Below are 24,507 nucleotides of genomic sequence, written 5' to 3' on the forward strand. Positions count from 1 at the left end.
ATACGACATAATTTATCCAAAATCAATAGGCTTCTGGTCCGAGATATGTATGCACATTCAAAATTTGGAGCAGATTCAACGTCGCTTTCGTGAGATATCGTGTAAAATACGAAAGTGTCGAACAGACAGACAAACAAACAAGCAAATGCCTATCAACATACTTACCGATCAAGATCGATGAGTAATAAGGATAAAAGTTGAAGGGGTTGTCGGGACCCCCTTTTAATAGAGATTACCACAAGACGATACTTGGAACATTCACAATAGAGCTATGCTACAATTAGGACACCGTTCAGTCAACTCATAATAGTTAGATTATCGTTTCGAATTTTTTTTTAACCTTCGCTGACTCGTTCGTAATGAGAAAATTAATTGCAAAAAATACCTAAAATCATTCTGATGATTGCAACAAAAACTTTTAGAAGTTATGGCTAGAACTGTTTTGGTGTGTAAACGAATCAACAAATACACTCAAATTAATATTTGTTATTTGATTTTGCTCAAAGTCAAGTTTCCTACACTAAAAGAAGAACGTAGTTGCACGCGACAGATGTATATGAATTAGCTATATACGCATATTTTGGCGGTAAACACATATTATCCTTAGCGCTCAAATGGTAAATATGACGAAACACCTAGTTCAGCTCTACTCGGAAAATGAGAATTCGCGCATAACTTGATTGGCTGTGTATGTAAACTTGGATTTCAGCACAAGCATATGAGTAGACTGTATATGAATTACATGCTACCTACCCCACCGAAATCTTACCTAGCTAATCCGTGATAAACAACTTGAAACCTATAAAAAGCATATCACGATTTAACAAACAACAATCTAGCTTTCGTCTTCACATGACAGGGCTATCATATGCAATAGGGAAGTAAACAAATGAGTAGATGCTCGGAAAGACATGCACTGCTATGACGCCCCATTTATTTTGTGGGGGTTTTGCGGAAAATTCAATACATCACAACTGTAAAATAATAAAAAGAAATGATGCTTTCAAAAAAGATCCACTCAATGGGTTTTCCAATTACGTGTACGCATCGTAGTCAATATTGTGTTTTTTCTTCTTAGTGGCCTATGCATTTTTTTAAATTTCGGCGGTTTTGGCTTCAGAAACAAACGCCGTACAACAGTCATAGTTACGACATATTCCGTGCGCAGATGAATAAAAAATGCATTTTTTATTTTGTCCATTAAAATTGAGGTCGTTCGAGGTACACAACTAATTTATAAGCAACCAGTGGTTTTTAAAATAACTAAAATGCAACATGATTGCACATGAATTTGCACATGAGTTGTTTGGCTGTATATATAAACTTGGATGATTGCTCGCGTCTTCACGCTTGACCGCGTATTGCTTTAAACGAGTGGATACTTGCCGCAGCTAAAAGCGAGGCGCTCGCTCCCAAAATTTGAAATTCAAAACCAAACGCGGTCAATCGTGAAGACACGAGTTATCAGCAAATTGAAAGCCCGATCTTCACGTAACAAGATAGCTTTGTGCCCGTCAATAATACGCGGAAACAGAAAGTCTGGATGTTTTTGTTCTTTGTATTCCATCCATAGCAGAGTTGAAAAAAAGTATTGCTGTACATCACAAAGTTATTTATAGTTAAGTTGATGCAATGCTATATGTAAACAAAAGACGCCTCGCTTGCTAGCTCCATCAATAACAAATGTTTTTCAGTCTTTCATCGCGTTTACTTTGTGATTCTTATTGACATTTTATCGATGTTGTTAAATATTTCAAACAAAACGATAAAATCATACTACTGACTATATTTTTTAATATTCACTTTTAATTCACTCAATAAAAGGTGAAAGCCTTTTTATATATTTTGAACACGGGTGCTAGTCGCGAACTGGGCAATTGTGTAAGTTTGCTTAAAATATTACGTGAAAAATATATAATGTAGCTTATGATAACTTATGATTTAATATTACCAAATCTCCGACAATAGAAAATTATATGAACAGACGGCTAAAATTAAAATGTACGTGCCATTTTTATATAGTTTGTGAAACACAAGCTTGAGAACCAAACTCATTTTGCCAGTAAATTGATTTTATACTTGATTTACTTTGACCAATCGTTTTCACCATTAATTTCTAATTCAAAATTCCGATAGAACTCTAAGACCACAACATCAATGGACTTTTGCGTGCGCCATATAATTTATTACCCAGATACAGAATGAACTCCCAAGACATTTAGATTAATGAACTTTTGAGTGCGCCATATAATTTATTACCCACATGCAGAATGAACTCCAAGAAATTTAGATCAATGAATATTTGCGTGCGCCATATACTTCATTACCCACATACAGAACGAACTCCTAAGACATTTAGATAAATGAGTATTTGCGTGCGCCATGTAATTTATTACCCACATACAGATTGAACTCTAAAACCGAGTTCAATCTGTATGTGGGTACTTCAGTTTCTCTCGGCGAGCGTTTTTTCAAGCACACCATGGCGGCGCTTCCGATTGAGCGACACGTTCTTTCACATTAATTTAATATTTTGTAAATTATAGCTGGCATAGTTATAGTATTATTGGTTAAATTCCACGCCCAAGGATATTATTACTACACGAGTACTACACGAGTATCAATCAATCTAAGGAAAAAATTAAAAGCAAAGTATACACCCAATTTCACGAACTTGTGGATGAATCTACATAACCTTTCCGCGCTAGAAACATGCAAAGTCAGTCACATGCTACAAAAACCTTAATTATTAAATGTCTTGGATGATAACAATTTATTACATAATAATACACATTTGTGATAGGTCGATTTGCGAAACTGAAAACGATAATAACACAGCCACAACGAGATTTTTTTTTTTTTTTTGAATAAAAACGACATTTCTATTCTCAAAACAATACAAAATAAAATGAAAATTTAATGCTAACTTGCACCTTACTTGATTGGCTGTAGATGTAGACTTTGATACCTACATTAGTAGACGTGTTGACGGTATATACATTGCATGCTACCAACCTTATCCATATCATATGCGTAAAATAGCAGATTAAGATCTAATGGATACGTTCCGGTTCATGTTTGGAAAATGGGTTCGCCTATATGCCTCATTAGCTAGGGTATTTTATCGGTATATGAACCGATATCTGTATCTATTAATATTAAATTTTTTTTTAACTGCTTCCCATTTGCCTAATCATCAATTGTCATTTATTACTAATTCATTAGCGTTTGCTCCACACTTTCCTCAAATTGCTCGCTGCTCAGCAAGTGACAGCTTTGTGAATCACTATCAGAGGGGAATTCCCTCCAAACTCTTTGGAACCGTAAAATAATTTGCCGCTTCATCCTAAACATAATTTATATGCGTGTTTTCCTACTCTAATGTCATAAAATCAAGTGCCATAAAAAGTCCATGATAGAAGTGCTGTATAAGTAAAGCACAAAACTACTCCAACACACACAGAAGCTTATATGATTTGTTTCAGAAGTTTCTTATAGATACAAATATTGTTAAAATATCTGTGACCCACTCTTTTCTGTTCCGCGATAAAAATATAAATGTTGACCCATTCATTAAAAAAGATTCGCCATCCCTGTCTTAAACATTTACGCAGCATACCGGCACGCTCAGATAATCTTCATTTGAGGCGCTTCGAATTACAGACATTTTAACGTGGTTTTATCAAAGCTTACGGCCCAGGTGCGATTCGCCCTTAATCTGACAAAACTGGACTTGCTAACAATTTACCCGTAGCTCCGCAACTCACGAAGCATCAGAAACATAAAAACTAGCCAAGTGCTGCCGAAATTTCAAATGTGTCTTACTATATATACTACACGATCATTGCCATCAATCATGCTGTACTGCACCCGAATATTCGCCCAAACGGATAATGTCGGTAAATTCATGGAATATGATAACTTTCATTGAAATATGCACTATTAGTCAAATTTTACAAGACAATACATGACAATGCAATCTACTCCTGTAATATACACACAAAGCTGTTACAATTACACATGGCCAGTGTTAAACTTTTCTGAGGCTTATCAACCCATTGACTCTGGAGCACCAATGATAAATCAATCTGGGATTGATATTAGCCTTGTGTGTGTTGACACTGATTTACTTATAAAATATTTACGAATGCCCTCATATACTGAATGCTAGAGTTTTAATCTAAAATTCAAGATATCCCGTAATACTTGGAACCGAATGTTGCTCTCGACACGGCATTTATATCATTATTTGTCATCAGATTATAGAAATATAACAGTGAAAAAAGATTGTTATCTTGCTGATTATTATAAGAAGAATACGTGTGATTGTAGTTATTACCAGGCACTTGAGGTTGTCATAAAATATTTGTTTATAAGTAAAGAATTTATTCCATTTAATTACGTTTGTACCCATTGTATAGGTCAGGACAAACGGTTCCTGAGATTGCTGGCACAATCTTGTAAAGTAAAATGTCAAAAACTAAAAATTGAATACACCAACCATTTTGCCTCTCACATTGCTGCAAGATAGTTATAACTTATAGCCTTTTTGCTAAACCACGAATTCCTACCCATGTCGAACGAGCCCAAACCTCGGGCACCGTAACTGCGCAAGTTCGAATAATCCAACATTTATCTATTCCACTGCCTGCTACAGCCTGATGTAAGCACGGGCGTTGGTCTTTGCTGTGACATAGGGAATGACTCAATTCTTATGAGGAAATAGCGTTTGAAATATGACGGAAGCCAGGATTTCTGTGAAAACCGATAACGCGTCAGGTTACCATATCCGATTATTAACGCAACGCGTTCAACAAATTGCTACGAATGCCAATGAACAACTCGTGATAATTTCATATGACTGGTCCGCGATCAGAGACCGCCGACTTATCGATCTAGCGGCGTGTATCCCTCGCTCTGACTCAATAGCGACACCACGTGTCCCATCACTATCTAATTAATAACTCGCTAATTATACGACATAATTTTTCAAAATCAATAGGCTTCTGGTCCGAGATATGTATGCACATGCAAAATTTGGAGCAGATTCAACGTCGCTTTCGTGAGATATCGTGTAACATACGAAAGTGTCTAACAGACAGACAAACAAACAAGCAAATGCCTATCAAGATACTTACCCATCAAGATCGATAAGTAATAAGGATGAAAGTTGAAGGGGTTGTCGGGACCCCCTTTTAATAGAGATTACCACAAGACGATACTTGAAACATTTACAATAGAGCTATGCTACAATTAGGACACCGTTCAGTCAACTCATAATCGTTAGATTATCGTTTCGAATTTTTTTTAACCTTCGCTGACTCCTTCGTAATGAGAAAATTAATTGCAAAAAATTTCTAAAATCATTCTGATGACTGCAACAAAAACTGTTAGAAGTTATGGCTAGAACTGTTTTGGTGTGTAAACTAATCAACAAATACACTCAAATTAATATTTGTTATTTGATTTTGCTCGAAGTCAAGTCACGTTTCCTACACTAAAAGAAGAACCTAGTTGCACGCGACAGATGTATATGAATTGGCCATATACGCATATTTTGGCGATAAACAAATATTATCCTTAGCGCTCAACGTTTTGGTAAATATGACGAAACACCTTGTTCAGCTCTACTCGGAAAATGAGAATTCGCACATAACTTGATTGGCTGTGTATGTAAACTTGGATTCCAGCACAAGCATATGAGTAGACTGTATATGAATTACATGCTACCAACCCCACCGTAATCTTACCTAGCTAGTCCGTGATAAACAACTTGAAATCTATAAAATGCATATCACCATTTAACAGACAACAATCTATCTTTCGTCTTCATATGAGAGGGCTATCATATGCTATAGGGAAGTAAACAAATGAGTAGATGCTCGGAAAGACATGCACTGCTATGACGTCCCATTTATTTTGTGGTGGTTTTGCGGATAATTCAATACATCACAACAGTAAGATAATGAAAAGAAATGATGCTTTCAAAAAAGATCCACTCAATGGGGCTTCCAATTACGTGTACGCATCGTAGTCAATATTGTGTTTTTTCTTCTTAGTGGCTTGTGCATTTTTAAAATTTCGGCGTTTTTGGCTTCAGAAACAAACGCCGTACAATAGTCATAGTTACGACATATTCCGTGCGCAGATGAATAAAAAATGCATTTTTCATTTTGTCCATTGAAATTGAGGTCGTTCGAGGTACACAACTAATTTATAAGCAACCAGTGGTTTTTAAAATTACTAAAATGCAACATGATAGCACAGGAATTTGCACATGAGTTGTTTGGCTGTATATATAAACTTGGATGATTGCTCGCGTCTTCACGCTTGACCGCGTATTGCTTCAAACGATTGGATACTTGCCGCAGCTAAAAGCGAGGCGCTCGCTCCCAAAATTTGAAATTCAAAACCAAACGCGGTCAATCGTGAAGACACGAGTTATCAGCAAATTGAAAGCCCGCTCTTCACGTAACAAGATAGCTTTGTGCCCGTCAATAATACGCGGAAACAGAAAGTCTGGATGTTTTTGTTCTTTGTATTCCATCCATAGCAGAGTTGGAAAAAAAGTATTGCTGTACGTCACAAAGTTATATATAGTTAAGTTGATGCACTGCTATATGTAAACAAAAAACGCCTCGCTTGCTAGCTCCATCAATAACAAATGTTTTTCAGTCTTTCGTCGCGTTTACTTTGTGATTCTTAATGACATTTTATCGATGTCGTTAAATATTTCAAACAAAACGATAAAATCATACTACTGACTATATTTTTTAATATTCACTTTTAATTCACTCAATAAAAGGTGAAAGCCTTTTTATATATTTTAGAACTCTAAGACCACAACATCAATGGACTTTTGCGTGCGCCATATAATTTATTACCCAGATACAGAATGAACTCCCAAGACATTTAGATTAATGAACTTTTGAGTGCGCCATATAATTTATTACCCACATGCAGAATGAACTCCTAAGACATTTAGATAAATGAGTATTTGCGTGCGCCATGTATTTTATTACCCACATACAGATTGAACTCTAAAACAGAGTTCAATCTGTATGTGGGTATTTCAGTTTCTCTCGGCGAGCGTTTTTTCAAGCACGCCATGGCGGCGCTTCCGATTGAGCGACACGTTCTTTCACATTAATTTAACATTTTGTAAATTATACCTGACATAGTTATAGTATTATTGGTTAAATTCCACGCCCAAGGATATTATTACTACACGAGTACTACACGAGTATCAATCAATCTAGGGAGAAAATTAAAAGCAAAGTATACACCCAATTTCACGAACTTGTGGATGAATCTACATAACCTTTCCGCGCTAGAAACATGCAAAGTCAGTCACATGCTACAAAAACCTTAATTATTAAATCTCTTGGATGATAACAATTGATTACATAATAATACACATTTGTGTACAGCCCCAACGAGATTAGTTTTTTTTAAATAAAAACGACATTTCTATTCTCAAAACAATACAAAATGAAATGAAAATTTAATGCTAACTTGCACGTTACTTGATTGGCTGTAGATGTAGACTTTGATACCTACATTAGTAGACGTGTTGACGGTATATACATTGCATGCTACCAACCTTATCCATATCATATGCGTAAAATAGCAGATTAAGATCTAATGGATACGTTCCGGTTCATATACCGATAAAATACCCTAGGTAATGAGGCATATAGGCAAACACATTTTCCAAACAAAGTTTTGTAAAACTATACAAAAGGAGTTTAAAATACTTTGCATTACAAAACTAATTGTAACACATACCTAGTAGAATTCCATAAAAGCTGTAGAATACTGCTGTAATATACAAATATTAACGCAGAGCGTTCAACAAATTGCTGCGAATGCCACTAGCAGTCGTGATAATATTACTCGACTGGTCCGTAGCCAGATATCAATAACTGGATAAAACCGTGGGCCGCACCTTCATCCAACATAGGCTTTCTATTAGTTTCAGGCACAAAATAGTGTCTTTTTGGACACGTAGTGGACATAACGATCGTTTCAATATTATGTTGTTGTTGTTGTTCTTGTTCTTGTTCTTGTTTTTGACACTTTTTTAAAAAGTCGCTTTTCTCTTTGATTACTGGACTAATTGCTTTGAAATTTTCAGTGGTTGAAGATGAAATTTTTCTCCAGAAGGCTATTACTTTTATTTATTTCAAATATTTCTGTTAGCTCTGTAAGATTTGTTTTTGTTTGCTATGACGTCACTAAACGTTCTGCGGATATCGGACGCCATTTTGTGTCCAACGGACCATCTTGCAATTTCAATTCACGCTGTCACAAGACAGGACCTTCTAAAGATAGAGAAGTTCTGGTACCGTAACACAGCGCGGTGACACTGAACTAACTCGTAGCTGTCAAAAGCTTGAAAATCCATACAAATATGAGAAATAAAAAGATGAAACTTGGCAGGTGGGTAGAGTTGTGTTTCTTTTAACCATATTTGAAAGTTTCGCGTTTCTACATTTGAAGGAGGGGGAATAGGGGGTGTGCATTTCCGATACGTCGATAATATCTTTGTCAACCAATTTGCGGCCACCGTGTTTTCGTCTCTTTGATTGCTGTGATGTGGTGCTTTGTTTATAATTTAACGAGTTTTGTTCGAAATAACCGTGTTATTGAAATATATGACGGTCAGAAATGCAATTAGAAGCCCAATGTTTTCACGCTGTCACAAGACCAACAATTGTCAACCAATTTGCGACCACCGTGTTTTGTCTGTTTGATTGCTGTATGGCTGCGTATGCGATAGTCTCGACGCAGCATAAACGATGATCAAGGCTTGAAATCCGTGGTCGCACACTGGTCGTTCGGTCGCAAATACGTCTTTCGAGTGCCTTACTTTTGGGATTTGTATAGCTTCAACCCTTTGTCGTAGAAAGTTAATACGAGGTTTAGCGTGTAGAATAAATGCCGCCAATGCACCCACGGTGAAAAAATTAACGGGTTAGATATATTGGTTTTTGTTTTATAGCGGTTTGAATGAAATTGTCCGCAGACTGGCTACACCACCCTAGGCCTGGTGAGTTGTCCGTGTAGTCGAATTGTCCATCAGCCCTAAACGGCTATGACAGTCACTGAACCAAAAATTGTACCCCGATTCGACTGGTGTTAAGTTGACGCATGTTATTTAGTAACGTTTTTATGTGAAATGTTTGACTGTGGTTCGGTACCTGATCCGATAATACGGTACATAATTGACTCATATCACGAGATATTTCAACTGATGTTTCAATTGTCACAGGACCTAAAATATCTATGACAGTCCCTGTACCGTCTCGGTACCCCGATACAGGTACTGGTAAGTAACCGCCGGGAGGTTAGTCGTTGATCACCGCATATGATTTTTGGGGAATTGTTCTGCGTGTCCATATATTTGAGCATTGCTCTCTTGTTGTAATTGATCTCATGGCATTATTAGGGGTCCTTGCAGAAATGATGAGTTAATAAACGCATAAATTTCTGAAATTTGTTATTCAAATTTATTGTCACACCTAATATAAACGAATTCAATGAGCTATTTGCTGCTGGATTGTTTTCCGACTACTTTTATCCAAATTCGCTTTAATTTGAAGTGCTAGCAACTCGATATCCATTTTCCAAGTTTTCGTTTTTATGGCGGTCATGAAACCGCCTAGAAAAAAAGATAAAAAATGTGTTGAATCAAAAAGTGACATATTTTAAGCCATGACTTGTTTCAAATGTGGAAAATTTTCTTGGTTGATATGTTTTCGGTAAAAATCGCCAGGATTCATTCTCAAATGATTTGCTGTCAAATCGTATTCTAGATTATATTTGGACAAAATCAACTGATAGGGTGGAACCAAAACTCATTCAGCTTTTGTATCTATTAATATTAAATTTTTTTTTAACTGCTTCCCATTTGCCTAATCTTCAATTGTCATTTATTACTAACTCATTAGCGTCTGCTCCACACTTTCCTCAAATTGCTCGCTGCTCAGCAAGTGACAGCTTTGTGAATCACTATCAGAGTGGAATTCCCTCCAAACTCTTTGGAACCGTAAAATAATTTGCCCTTCATCCTGAACGTAATTTATGTGCGTGTTTTCCTACTCTAATGTCATAAAATCAAGTGCCATAAAAAGTCCATGATAGAAGTGCTGTATAAGCACAAAACTACTCCAACACAAACAGAGGCTTATATGATTTGTTTCAGAAGTTTCTTATAGATACAAATATTGATAAAATATCTGTGACCCACTCTTTTCTGTTCCGCGATAAAAATATAAATGTTGACCGATTCATTGAAAAAGATTCGCCATCCCTGTCTTAAACATTTACGCAGCATACCGGCACGCTCAGATAATCTCCATTTGAGGCGCTTCGAATTACAGACATTTTAACGGGGTTTTATCAAAGCTTACAGCCCGGGTACGATTCGCCCTTAATCTGACAAAACTGGACTTGCTAACAATTTAACCGTAGCTCCGCAACTCACGAAGCATCAGAATCATAAAAACTAGCCAAGTGCTGCCGAAATTTCAAATGTGTCTTACTATATATACTACACAATCATTGCCATCAATCATGCTGTACTGCACCCGAATATTCGCCCAAACGGATAATGTCGGTAAATTCATGGAATATGATAACTTTCATTGAAATATGCACTATTAGTCGAATTATACAAGATCATACATGACCATGCAATCTACCCCTGTAATATACACACAAAGCTGTTACAATTACACATGGCCAGTGTTAAACTTTTCTGAGGCTTATCAACCCATTGACTGTGGAGCACCAATGATTAATCCATCTGGGATTGATATTAGCCTTGTGTGTGTTGACACTGATTTACTTATAAAATATTTACGAATGCCCTCATATACTGAATGCAGGAGTTTTAATCTAAAATTCAAGATATCCCGTAATCAGGGATGGCAAATTCGAATAAAGTATTCGAATGTATTCGAATATCTCGTCATTCGAATATCGGAATTCACGTTCATAAGAATATCGGATATTTGTGTGACGTCACACATTTTCGACGCCGCTTTCAAGACGTTTCCGTTGAATGAAAACATTCTCGATAGAAACTTGCGCGTGATTGTTTTCCTCACTCATCAGCGTAACGTGTTATTTAGGCCCGTAAACGCCTTTACGATTGTGTTATTTACTCTAAAACGAAAATTTTCCACAAATTTGTTCAACGATCACATTTATTTTATTTTTGTACGCGCACGGAATTGTGAATCTGGTAAATACGTTCATCGGCGGCGAGTTTCTAAAGACAACGCAACTTTTTGATTGAAAAGCGGCAATTTAGAATACTGAAAATAAAACCGTAAACAATATAAGTTTTATTGAGGCCCGCGAAAATTCGCGAAAAACTCTTTTCTAGGCAGTGAAAATCGCAAAATTTCGTGTGCCTCTGGCACACATGTTTGGTCGGCGTTTAGAAACATATCGTCACTAATTGAGGGCGGGATTTGCCTGATTATCCATTACTTTAAATTGCCGTAGAATATTTCCATGTTAACACGATACAAGGTTTGAAACGCGACTTTTTCCCGGGTTGTGAGGATGTATATAATATAATTAATCTAAAGTATATTCAATCAATTTTATTGTGATGAAATAAATTTTACTCTGAGATATTACAGCATATTTATGGATTTCTCGAACAGTTTTATGTAAAAATAATCAGAGTGGCAGCATTTCGATCGAGCGGAGTCACTGTTAACAAGTACATCTAAATATTTGCCGAATTCGCAAAATACGGATCAAAACAATATTTAATCGGGCAGTTTACCACATGTTTTATTCTTATGATCGCGGATTGCAATGGTATATAAGAGTGGTGAGGATTTTATTTTGTTGACGCAACCGCAGGTTAAATTGAAGACAATTAAATTAATAAAGCAAGACATTTTAAATATGCCCGTGTCGGTCACGAATTCATCACTTTGCACAACAGAAAAATATATATTCGTTGTTATATTATTTGTTGTTAAAAGTCGAGGTGGCATAATCGCGGCGATGAATATGTATTTTTAATTTACTGCTAAACTTTATATGTATATCCATTGTATGAAATGAATTATACTCTACACTTAACAGGATTTTATATAATTATTTGAGATTTTTCTAACGGCGATAACGAGTTGGCAAGATTGCAAAAATACGTATTAAAATTAAATACATCAGGCAGTTTATCTCGTAATTTTAGGTCACAGATCGCCGTGGACCAAATAGTAATGTTTTTTTTTTTGGCGTAAGAAGAAGCAACCGCGAGTTACGTTGGACATATTAAATTAATATATAAAGATATTTTAGAATCTCGTAGTTGTCATGGATGGAATATTTTACGTAACAGAATGATCATTATACGCTGAAAAGACGGCGGTGGGTGTTACAGGCGGCAATGGGAATTTCCGATTTCGAAAATCCTGGCTGCGCGCTGGCAGTGGTGGTCAGCTATTCTCTACTAATTTATTTCTAATTCCAAACACAACATTATGTTACACATAATAACAATATACTGGTAGGTAGTAAAATACCTCAGGCCTAAATATTAGAATTTTTAAAGGCATAATGGATTTTCGATTGTTGTTGCCTGTATTGCCAATAAATTTTATTACTCTCAGAAAATATACACAATTATCTGAATACAAGTAGTATTTTTGTCAATAGACTTGACTATTATCGTAATATCCTGGTACCAATGATAGAAAGCGTCAGACAACTCCTTGGCTATCTTTTCATATGGTCATTTGTACAAAGTGAATAATGTTAATAAACTGACTGTGTCACAACACTCACAAGTTGCTATTATTTTTTATTGATAGCTATAAACTATCAATTACTTTGTGTACATATACTGTTGGTTTGTGGCTTCATTCTGATATATCTATTGAAGCTTATTTCCTAATTTACTGGGTTTTAATCAACTAAAACAAAAATGTGTTATTTTCGATTTTAGAATGTATTCGGAATTCCAGATTCGAAAACATTATTTTAGAATGTATTCGGAATAGTTTAGTATTCGGAAATGGCCATCCCTGCCCGTAATACTTGGAACCGAATGTTGCTCTTGACACGGCATTTAAATCATTATTTGTCATCAGATTATAGAAATATAACAGTGAAAAAAGATTGTTACCTTGCTGAATATCATAAGAAGAATAAGTGTGATTGTAGTTATTACCAGGCACTTGAGGTTGTCATAAAATATTTGTATTTAAGTAAAGAATTTATTCCATTTAGTTACGTTTGTACCCATTGTATAGGTCAAGACAAACGGTTCCTAAGATTGCTGGCACAATCTTGTAAAGTAAAATGTCAAAAACTAAAAATTGAATACACCAACCATTTTGCCTCTCACATTGTTGCAAGATAGTTATAACCCATAGCCTTTTTGCTAAACCAGGAATTCCTACCCATGTCGAACGAGCCCAAACCTCGGGCATCGTAACTGCGCAAGTTCGAATAATCCACCATTTATCTATTCCACTGCCTGCTACAGCCTGATGTAAGCACGGGCGTTGGTCTTTGACATAGGGAATAACTCAATTCTTATGAGGAAATAGCGTTTGAAATATGTCGTAAGCCAGGATTTCTGTGAAAACCGATAACGCGTCAGGTTACCATATCCGATAATTAACGCAGCGCGTTCAACAAATTGCTACGAATGCCAATGAACAAATCGTGAGAATTTTATACGACTGGTCCGTAGCAAATTATATGGATTCCATTAATGCCGGGATTGCAGACTGTCCCAATAAAGTGAAATAAACGAGATAGCGATCAGAGACCGCCGACTTATCGATCTAGCGGCGTGTATCCTTCGCTCTGACTCAATAGCGACACCGCGTGTCCCATCTTTATCTTATTAATAACTCGCTAATTATACGACATAATTTATCCAAAATCAATAGGTTTCTGGTCCGAGATATGTATGCACATGCAAAATTCGGAGCAGATTCAACGTCGCTTTCGTGAGATATCGTGTAACATACGAAAGTGCCTAACAGACAGACAAACAAACAAGCAAATGCCTATCAACATACTTACCGATCAAGATCGATAAGTAATAAGGATGAAAGTTGAAGGGGTTGTCGGGACCCCCTTTTAATAGAGATTACCACAAGACGATACTTGAAACATTCACAATAGAGCTATGCTACAATTAAGACACCGTTCAGTCAACTCATAATAGTTAGATTATCGTTTCGAATTTATTTTAACCTTCGCTGACTCGTTCGTAATGAGAAAATTAATTGCAAAAAATACCTAAAATCATTCTGATGACTGCAACAAAAACTTTTAGAAGTTATGGCTAGAACTGTTTTGGTGTGTAAACGAATCAACAAATACACTCAAATTAATATTTGTTATTTGATTTTGCTCAAAGTCATGTCACGTTTCCTACACCAAAAGAAGAACGTAGTTGCACGCGACAGATGTATATGAATTGGCCATATACGCATATATTGGCGGTAAACACATATTATCCTTAGCGCTCAAATGGTAAATATGACGAAACACCTAGTTCAGCTCTACTCGGAAAATGAGAATTCGCGCATAACTTGATTGGCTGTGTATGTAAACTTGGATTTCAGCACAAGCATATGAGTAGACTGTGTATGAATGACATGCTACCTACCCCACCGTAATCTTACCTAGCTAATCCGTGATAAACAACTTGAAATCTATAAAATGCATATCACGATTTAACAGACAACAATCTAGCTTTCGTCTTCACATGAGAGGGCTATCATATGCTATAGGGAAGTAAACAAATGAGTAGATGCTCGGAAAGACATGCACTGCTATGACGTCCCATTTATTTTGTGGGGGTTTTGCGGAAAATTCAATACATCACAACTGTAAAATAATAAAAAGAAATGATGCTTTCAAAAAAGATCCACTCAATGGGTTTTCCAATTACGTGTACGCATCGTAGTCAATATTGTGTTTTTTCTTCTTAGTGGCTTGTGCATTTTTAGAATTTCGGCGTTTTTGGCTTCAGAAACAAACGCCGTACAATAGTCATAGTTACGACATATTCCGTGCGCAGATGAATAAAAAATGCATTTTTCATTTTGTCCATTGAAATTGAGGTCGTTCGAGGTACACAACTAATTTATAAGCGACCAGTGGTTTTTAAAATAACTAAAATGCAACATGATTGCACATGAGTTGTTTGGCTGTATATATAAACTTGGATGATTGCTCGCGTCTTCACGCTTGACCGCGTATTCCTTCAAACGAGTGGATACTTGCCGCAGCTAAAAGCGAGGCGCTCGCTCCCAAAATTTGAAATTCAAAACCAAACGCGGTCAATCGTGAAGACACGAGTTATCAGCAAATTGAAAGCCCGCTCTTCACGTAACAAGATAGCTTTGTGCCCGCCAATATTACGCGGAAACAGAAAGTCTGGATGTTTTTGTTCTTTGTATTCCATCCATGGCAAGGTTGAAGAAAAAGTATTGCTGAACATCACAAAGTTATATATAGTTAAGTTGATGCACTGCTATATGTAAACAAAAGACGCCTCGCTTGTTAGCTCCATCAATAACAAATGTTTTTCAGTCTTTCGTCGCGTTTACTTTGTGATTCTTAATGACATTTTATCGATGTCGTTAAATATTTCAAACAAAACGATAAAATCATACTACTGACTATATTTTTTAATATTCACTTTTAATTCACTCAATAAAAGGTGAAAGCCTTTTTATATATTTTGGACACGGGTGCTAGTCGCGAACTGGGCAATTGTGTAAGTTTGCCTAAATTATTACGTGAGAAATATATAATGTAGCTTATGATAACCTATGATTCAATATTACCTAATCTTCCGACAATAAGAAATAAAATGGGCACAAAGCAAAAATAGAATGTACGTGCCATTTTTATATTGTTTGTGAACCTGAAAACCAAACGCATTTTTGCCAGTAAATTGATTTTATACTTGATTTACTTTCACCAATCGTTATTACTATTAATTCCTATTTCAGATAGAACTCCAAGACTTTAATATCAATGAACTTTTGCGCGCGCCATATATTTTAGTAATCATATACAGATAGCACTCTCCATATATTTTATCACCAAGATACTGAACTCTAAGTAATTTAGATTATTGAATATTTGCGTGCGTCATATACTTTATTAGCCACATACAGAATGAACTCTAAAAACAGAGTTCATTCTGTATGTGGGTACCAAAATATCTGGCGACGGGCGGCGTTGCTTCAATTTCTCTCAGTGAGCGTAATTTGACGCGCGCTGCGGCGGCGCTTCTGATTGAGAAACACATTCTTTCACGTTCATTTATTATTTTTGTAAATTACATCTGACAAAGTATATATATAGTATTATTGGTTAAATTCCACGCCTGTTCAACGTTATTATACTCTGTGACAAGTTTGCTTTCCTGTCGGGATTGAATCTAGAGTGGCTTTGGTCATATTAAACTAAATTGCAATGGTATTCAGTTAGCAATACACTCTTCATTGAATGAAATTCCTGTTTGGCATACCGGTGGTGCATTGTAATGAATTATGCACAATTTCAAAAAATGGACAAGTGCTTGTGTCCAAGCACAAATGTATTGAATAATAAACTGTACCAACGTACTCCAGCTATGTATATGCACAATTACGTTATTCAAGGGTTATTCAGAAACCAAAATTTTCTAGTGATATTGAATATCCGTTCGCGAAGGGTCGCAAATAGATTGAGTGAAAATGCCCGTGTTTTTTCTTTTCATCACATGCATATAGGTATATTATAAATTATCTATCATTGCAACGCATATTATATAATGAAAAAACAAACAATACACCTAAGCATATATAAAATACATTTTGAGGACTAAAATCGAGTTCTCAAATACACATGATTTTGGTCGGATATATTCACGACCACAACATATATATGTACCTACGATCGCCATTGGCACAAAAATTTGGAAATGGCCTTTCGCAATTTCCACTGGGACATTCATTTTGTTGATTTTTTTTTTGTTGAGTTGCAAAACAGACAAAATGGAGAGTATGTTTTTTAGATTTACTACCAGAAAAAAAGATACCATTTTATTTTTTAATATTCACTTTCATTTCACTCTACACGAGTATCAATTAATCTAGGACAAAAATTAAAAGCAAAGTATACAGCCATTTTCACGGACTTGTGGATGAATCTACGTAACCTTTCCGCGCTAGAAACATGCAAAGTCAGTCATATGCTACAAAATATTAATTACCAAATGTCTTGGATGATAACAACTGATAATATAACAACACACATTTGTGATAGGTCGATTTGCGAAACTGAAAACGAAAATGACACGGCCACAAAGGGATTATTTTTTAAATAAAAACGCCATCTCTAGGCTTCTCGAAATAATACATAATAAAATATAAAGTTTAATGCTAAATTGCACATTACCTAATTGGCTGTATATGTAGACTTGGATGCCTACATAGGCATATAAGTTGACGGTATAAACATTGCATGCTACCAAACACAAATCTTATCCGTAAACTAACAAATTAAGATCTAACGGACACGTTCAGGTTCATATACAAATAAAATAATCAAGCGAAAAAAGCATACAGACAACCTATCCAAACAAATCCCAGTAAAACTATACAAAAAGAGATTAAAATAATTTGCATTACAAAACTAATTATATCTCATACCTACTAGAATTCCATAAAAGCTGTAGAATTTGTTCTTGAATGTTTTGGTTACCGTACTTTTTCAAAACAAGAGGAGAAGAAAGTCGAGTTGCAACGGTGCCACATTCGTTTCAAAATGACGAAGATAAAGAGGCCCCAGTCCTTTAAAATAAATTTCAGTCAGGATCTTATTTGCGTTTTTTTTTTGTCGCTTAACATTTTTTTGTAGCTTTGCAAAAAGTCATAGAAAACAAAGTAAAGTAGGTACAAAAGCAAACACGTGGCGTCACTGCTTGCTCACTCTGTCGGTAAGATATGTTTATTCAGCCTGTTTTTGTGTTTAATGGTCTCGTTACAACTCTTTTATCAGTGCCGACCTACTTTTAAACATATTCAATCATGTACACTACTAACCGGATTCTTGAAAAATCACTGACAACCTATTTAACAACTTGAGTGATAAAAACCCAATACGGTCTAATTTTTGAATCAACTACGTATCTAAAGATAGAAACCATATTTTTTTATTCCGTCACCAATCATAGTTTAAATAATCGTTTTTATAGATTCATATTCATCCACAGTTTTGCAATTTGAGAGAATTGACTTGAAGATCTCGAGAATTACTTTTAAGTAAATCTCTTAGATTATAAATCAAAACTACCGCATAAGTTTCTTAAACGATCGATGGAACACTGAAAGAAATTTCAAAACTAATGCATTTTGATAGTTAATTGTTTCAAATACGAAATCTGTGGTCAAGGTGAATAAAAACCTCGTACGATCCCGCTGTTCCTCTAGTATTCATATAAAAACATGGATATCGGTTCAAAAATGACTTAGCGGGTCGAACACACCCACAGGGATGTCATTATTGAAATTAAATCTTGATAAATAAAATAACACCCCCATTTTTGTAATATGAACATATGGGTCAGACGAGAATTATAAATCAAGAATTGTTCACCTTTGTTCATTTCGGAAAAAAGTTCTACAGCCTATATAATCTCACCTTCAAGGCAGCATTACAAACCATGAAGCGATAGGAGAACTCTTACAGATAGGATTTTATAATAATTGAACAATATCAGTACGTTTTGACATGGTGGTGCATAATATTAAACCTTTCGTATATTATTTTTACTATTTCACACTATTTGTGGTTTCGGTTTTACAAAACCTTATTAGATAAGTGAACATTACATGCGCATAGAATCCATGTGTTATGAGTAAGAATATTCGGGCTGAAATTTCTTCCAGCTATACATACATATCCGCCTGGGCCATGCTAGGTTGGCAAGGTAACCAATTTATTTAAATCACCAAACCAAAGTTTAATTTCATTTGACCGCGAGGCATAAAAAAAGAGCCCGAGACCAACAAAATGATGAATCTGATTTTATGGCAAATAAATTTATATAATGAGAGTTTTCGCGTTTTAGGTGTTTTTGAGTTTCAGTCGGAGTTTCGAGTCGTACTTTCAAATCTGCATTTTAACGTATTTCATTAACATAGGGGATGTCTGTATATGCGTTCAGCTGGCTGTATATGCATGTCCCGTTGGGTATATAAACCCATTGATTTCAATTCGACGACAAGAAATGCGGATTGTTTTCCTTTTCGCGCTACGAATTTGGTTTCAACTACTACGAAACTTTGAAATGGGGCATCACTATTGTCGCTACCAGATTCCTATTGTCACGAACAGTGAGTGGTCGGATACAGCGAGTTAGTGAAAATCTGACGAAATGTCGTGATAATCAACGAAACTAGTTTTTACTCTTTTATTTTAGCATTGGGCGACGAGCGAATGTGTAACATGCACCGCAGCTAACGATGAGAAATATATTGAGAGTCGCAAAAGGTAATGTATTTTTGTGACATAGCTATTGTACAAAGAAAGTCATTCTACCGAGACACCCATTCTGCAGCTACAGTCAATGTACAAATACAACCATTCTTCCAGTACAGCCATTCTGCAGATGCAGCCATTATGTGGAAACAAATATTTTGGAGAGGAGAAACATTCTACCAGTAGAGCCATCCTACAAATAAAGCCTTTTTGCAAATACAACTACTCTGCAGAGGCAGCCATGTGGATATAACACTGCGGATACACTGCGTCAAAGCGAATATAACAAATATTGAGTAAGGAGCTATTCTACAGATACAGCCACTCTGCAGATACGGCTTTTTTGCATATACAGCCACTCTACGGATACAGCCACTCTGCAGATACAGCCATTCGGGGGGTACATAATTTCTGCATATACAGTCTCACTACCGATACAACACCTATGCAGATACAGCCATTTTGCAAATACAGCCACGCTACAGAGGTAGCCATTCCGCGAATAAAGCCAATATTGTGAAATGAGCTATTCCACAGATACAGCCATTCTGCACATACAGCCGTTCTACATACACAGCGATTTGGCAGATACATCCTTTTTGGATATAAAGCCACTGGGCAGATACAGCCACTCCACAGATACAGCCATTCTGCACGTACAGCCATCCTGCAGATAAAGTCACTCTGCAGATACAGCAATTCTACAGACACAGCCAGTCTGCATATACAGCCACTTTGTAGATACAGCCTTTCTGTGGGTACAATAATTCTGCATATACAGGCACTCCACAGATACAGCAACTCTGCAGATACAGCCATCCTGCACGTACAGCCATTCTGCAGATAAAGCCACTATGCAGATACAGCCATTTTGCAAGTACAGTCATTGTAAAAATACAACCATTCTACTTTAATATCATTCTGCACATAAAGACTTACTACAGATAAAGCCACTCTACAAATAAAGTCATTCTGCCATTCCTGAGATTTTCCCGGATACAGCCATTCCTGAGATACAGCCATTCCTGAGATACAGCCATTTTGCAAAGAAGAGCCATTCTACATATACAGCCATTCTGATGAGGAGAGCCATTCTATAGCAGTTCTGGAATTACAGCCATTCTACGGTTACACCCTATCTGCAGATACCACCGTCCTACATATAGGGGCATTCTGTACAGTGTACATACAGCCATTCTACAGTTACATCCATTCTGCAGATACAGCCACTCTACAGATACAGCCATTCTGCACATACAGCCATTCTGCACATACAGCCATTCTACAGTTCCAACCACTTTGCAGAAACAGCCATTCTTCGAATACAGCCATTTTGCAGAGCGCATCCATTCAATAGATAGAGTAATTCTGCAGATACAGTGATTCTTGAGATAAAGCCATTCTGCATATACAGCCATTCTACAGTTAAAACCACTCTGCAGATACAGCCTTTCCCCGAAAACAGCCATTTTGTAGAGAGGAGCTAGTCTACAAATACAGCCATTCTAAAGCGAAGAGCCATTCTACAGGTACAGTTTTACAGAAACAGCCAGTCTGCATATACAGCCATTTTAAAGATACAGCGATTCTGCGGATACAACTTTACCGCATATAGATCCAATCTACAGATATGGCCATATTGTGGAAAAAATTATTTTGGAGAGAAGAGTAACATTCTACCAGTAGAGCCATCCTACGAATACAGCCATTTTGCAAATACAACTACTCTGCAGAAGCAGACATGTGGATATAACACTGCGGATACACTGCGTCACTCGAATATAACAAATCTTGAGTAAGACGCTATTCTACAGATACAGCCACTCTGCAGATACGGCTTTTCTGCATATGCAGCCACTCTACGGATACAGCCACTCTGCAAATACAGCAATATTACGAATACAGATATTTTTCAGATACAGCCACTCTGCAGATACATTCGTTCGAGGGGTGCATAATTTCTGCATACACAGTCTCACTACCGATACAACACCTCTGCATATACAGTCATTATGCAAATACAGCCACTCTGGAGAGGCAGCCATTCCGCGAATAAAGCCAATCTTGAGAAATGAGCTATTCCACAGATACAGCCATTCTGCACATACAGCCGTTCTACATACACAGCGATTTGGCAGATACATCCTTTTTGGATATACAGCCACTCCACAGATACAGCCATTCTGCACGTACAACCATTCTGCATATAAAGCCATTCTGCAGATACATCAATTCTACAGACACAGCCAGTCTGCATATACAGCCTCTTTGTAGATACAGACTTTCTGTGGAAACAATATTTCTGCATATACAGCCACTCCACAGATACAGCGACTCTGCAGATACAGCCATTCCCCGAAAATAGCCATTCTGTAGAGAAGAGAAATACAGCCATTCTAAAGAGAAGAGCCATTCTACAGATACAGTTTTACAGAAACAGCCACCCATTTTGAAAATACAACCATTCTGCGGATACAACTTTACCGCATATAGATCCAATCAACAGATGCAGCCACTCTGCAGATACGGATTTTCTGCATGTACAGAAACTCCACAGATACAGCCACTCTGCAGATACAGCCATGCTGTGGGTACCAAACACAGCTATTCAACATTACCGTTTTTCTGCACATACAGCCATTCTACAGTTACAACCACTCTGCAGATACAGCCATTCCCCGAAAACAGCCATTTTGTAGAGAGGAGCTATTCTACAAATACAGCCATTCTGAAGCGAAGAGCCATTCTACAGATACAGTTTTACAGAAACAGCCAGTCTGCATATACAGCCATTTTAAAGATACAGCCATTCTACGGATACAACTTTACCGCATATAGATCCAATCAACAGATACGGCCATCCATATTGTGGAAAAAAATATTTTGGAGAGAAGAGTAACATTCTACCAGTAGAGCCATACTACGAATATAGCCTTTTTGCAAATACAACTACTCTGCAGAGTCAGACATGTGGATATAACACTGCGGATACACTGCGTCACTAGAATATAACAAATCTTGAGTAAGAAGCTATTCTACAGATACAGCCACTCTGCAGATACGGCTTTCCTGCATATGCAGCCACTCTACGGATACAGCCACTCTGCAAATACAGCAATATTACAAATACAGATATTTTTCAGATACAGCCACTCTGCAGATACAGCCGTTCGGGGGGTACATAATTTCTGCATACACAGTCTCACTACCGATACAACACCTCTGCATATACAGCCATTATGCAAATACAGCCACTCTGGAGAGGCAGCCATTCCGCGAATAAAGCCAATCTTGAGAAATGAGCTATTCCACAGATACAACCATTTTGCACATACAGCCGTACTACATACACAGCGATTTGGCAGATACATCCTTTTTGTATATACAGCCACTCCACAGATACAGCCATTCTGCACGTACAACCATTCTGCAGATAAAGCCACTCTGCAGAAACAGCCATTTCGCAGGTACAGTCATTGTACAAACACAATCATTATACTTTAATGTCATTTTGCACATACAGACTTTCTACAGATAAAGTCACTCTACAAATAAAATCATTCTGCGGATACAGCCATTCCTGAGCTACAGCCATTTTGCAAAGAAGAGCCAATCTACATATACAGCCATTCTGATAAAGAGAGCCATTCTACAGCAGTTCTGAGATTACAGCTATTCTACGGTTGCACCCAATCAGCAGATACTGCCGCCCTACATATAGAGGCATTCTGCACAGTGTATATACAGCCATTCTACAGTTACATCCATTCTGCAGATACAGCCACTCTACAGATACAGCCATTCTGCATAAACAGCCATTATACGGTTACAGCATTCTACAGTTACATCCATTCTGCAGATACAGCCATTCTCCGAATACAGCCATTTTGCAGAGCGGAGACATTCAACAGTTAGAGTCATTCCTGAGATAAAGCCATTCTGCACATACAGCCATTCTACAGTTACAATCACTCTGCAGATACAGCAACTCTGCAGATACAGCCATCCTGCACGTACAGCCATTCTGCAGATAAAGCCACTTTGCAGATACAGCCATTTTGCAGTTACAGTCATTGAACAAACACAACCATTCTACTTTAATGTCATTCTGCACATACAGACTTTCTACAGATAAAGCCATTTTACAGATACAGCCATTCCGCAGATACAACTACTCTACAAATAAAGTCATGCTGCGGATACAGCCATTCTACGGTTACATCCATTCTGCAAATACAGCCACTCTACAGATACAGCCATTCTGCGAATATAGCTAATTTGGAGAGAAGAGTCATTCTACAAATACAGCCATTCTGCACATACAGCCATTCTACGGTTACAGCATTCTGCAGATACGACCATTCTGCACATACAGCCATTCTACATTTCAAACCATTCTGCAGATACAGCCATTCTCCGAATACAGTCATTTTGCAGAGAGAAACCATTCAACAGCTAGAGTCATTCTGCAGTTACAGCCATTCCTGAGATAAAGACAATCTGCACATACAGCCATTCTACAGTTACAACCACTCTGCAGATACAGCCATTCCCAAAAAATAGCCATTCTGTAGAAAGGAGAAATACAGCCATTCTAAAGAGAAGAGCCATTCTACAGATACAGTTTCACAGAAACAGCCAGTCTGCATACACAGCCATTTTGGAGATACAACCATTCTGCGGATACAACTCTACCGCATATAGATCCAATCAACAGATGCAGCCACTCTGCAGATACGAATTTTCTGCATATACAGAAACTCCACAGATACAGCCACTCTGCAGATACAGCCATGCTGTGGGCACTAAAAGACAGCTATTCAACATTACCGTTTTTCTGCACATACAGCCATTCTTCAGTTACAACCACTCTGCAGATACAGCCATTCCCCGGAAACAGCCATTTTGTAGAGAGGAGCTATTCTACAAATACAGCCATTCTGAAGCGAAGAGCCATTCTACAGATACAGTTTT

General features: G+C 37.0%; 1 protein-coding gene across 1 annotated transcript in view; it reads right to left on the reverse strand.

Annotated features, from left to right (window-relative positions):
• Positions 1-17,788, reverse strand: part of LOC120344308 (E3 ubiquitin-protein ligase rnf213-alpha-like) — a 79,686-nt gene extending 61,898 nt beyond the window's left edge. Inside the window, exon 1 of the mRNA XM_039413450.2 lies at positions 17,703-17,788. The gene's annotated coding sequence lies outside the window, so the exon portion shown is untranslated. The remainder of the gene's footprint in view (positions 1-17,702) is intronic.
• Positions 17,789-24,507: the final 6,719 nt, after the last annotated feature.

The sequence above is a fragment of the Styela clava genome, chromosome 5 (genome assembly GCF_964204865.1).
Source record: "Styela clava chromosome 5, kaStyClav1.hap1.2, whole genome shotgun sequence".
NCBI lineage: Eukaryota > Metazoa > Chordata > Ascidiacea > Stolidobranchia > Styelidae > Styela > Styela clava.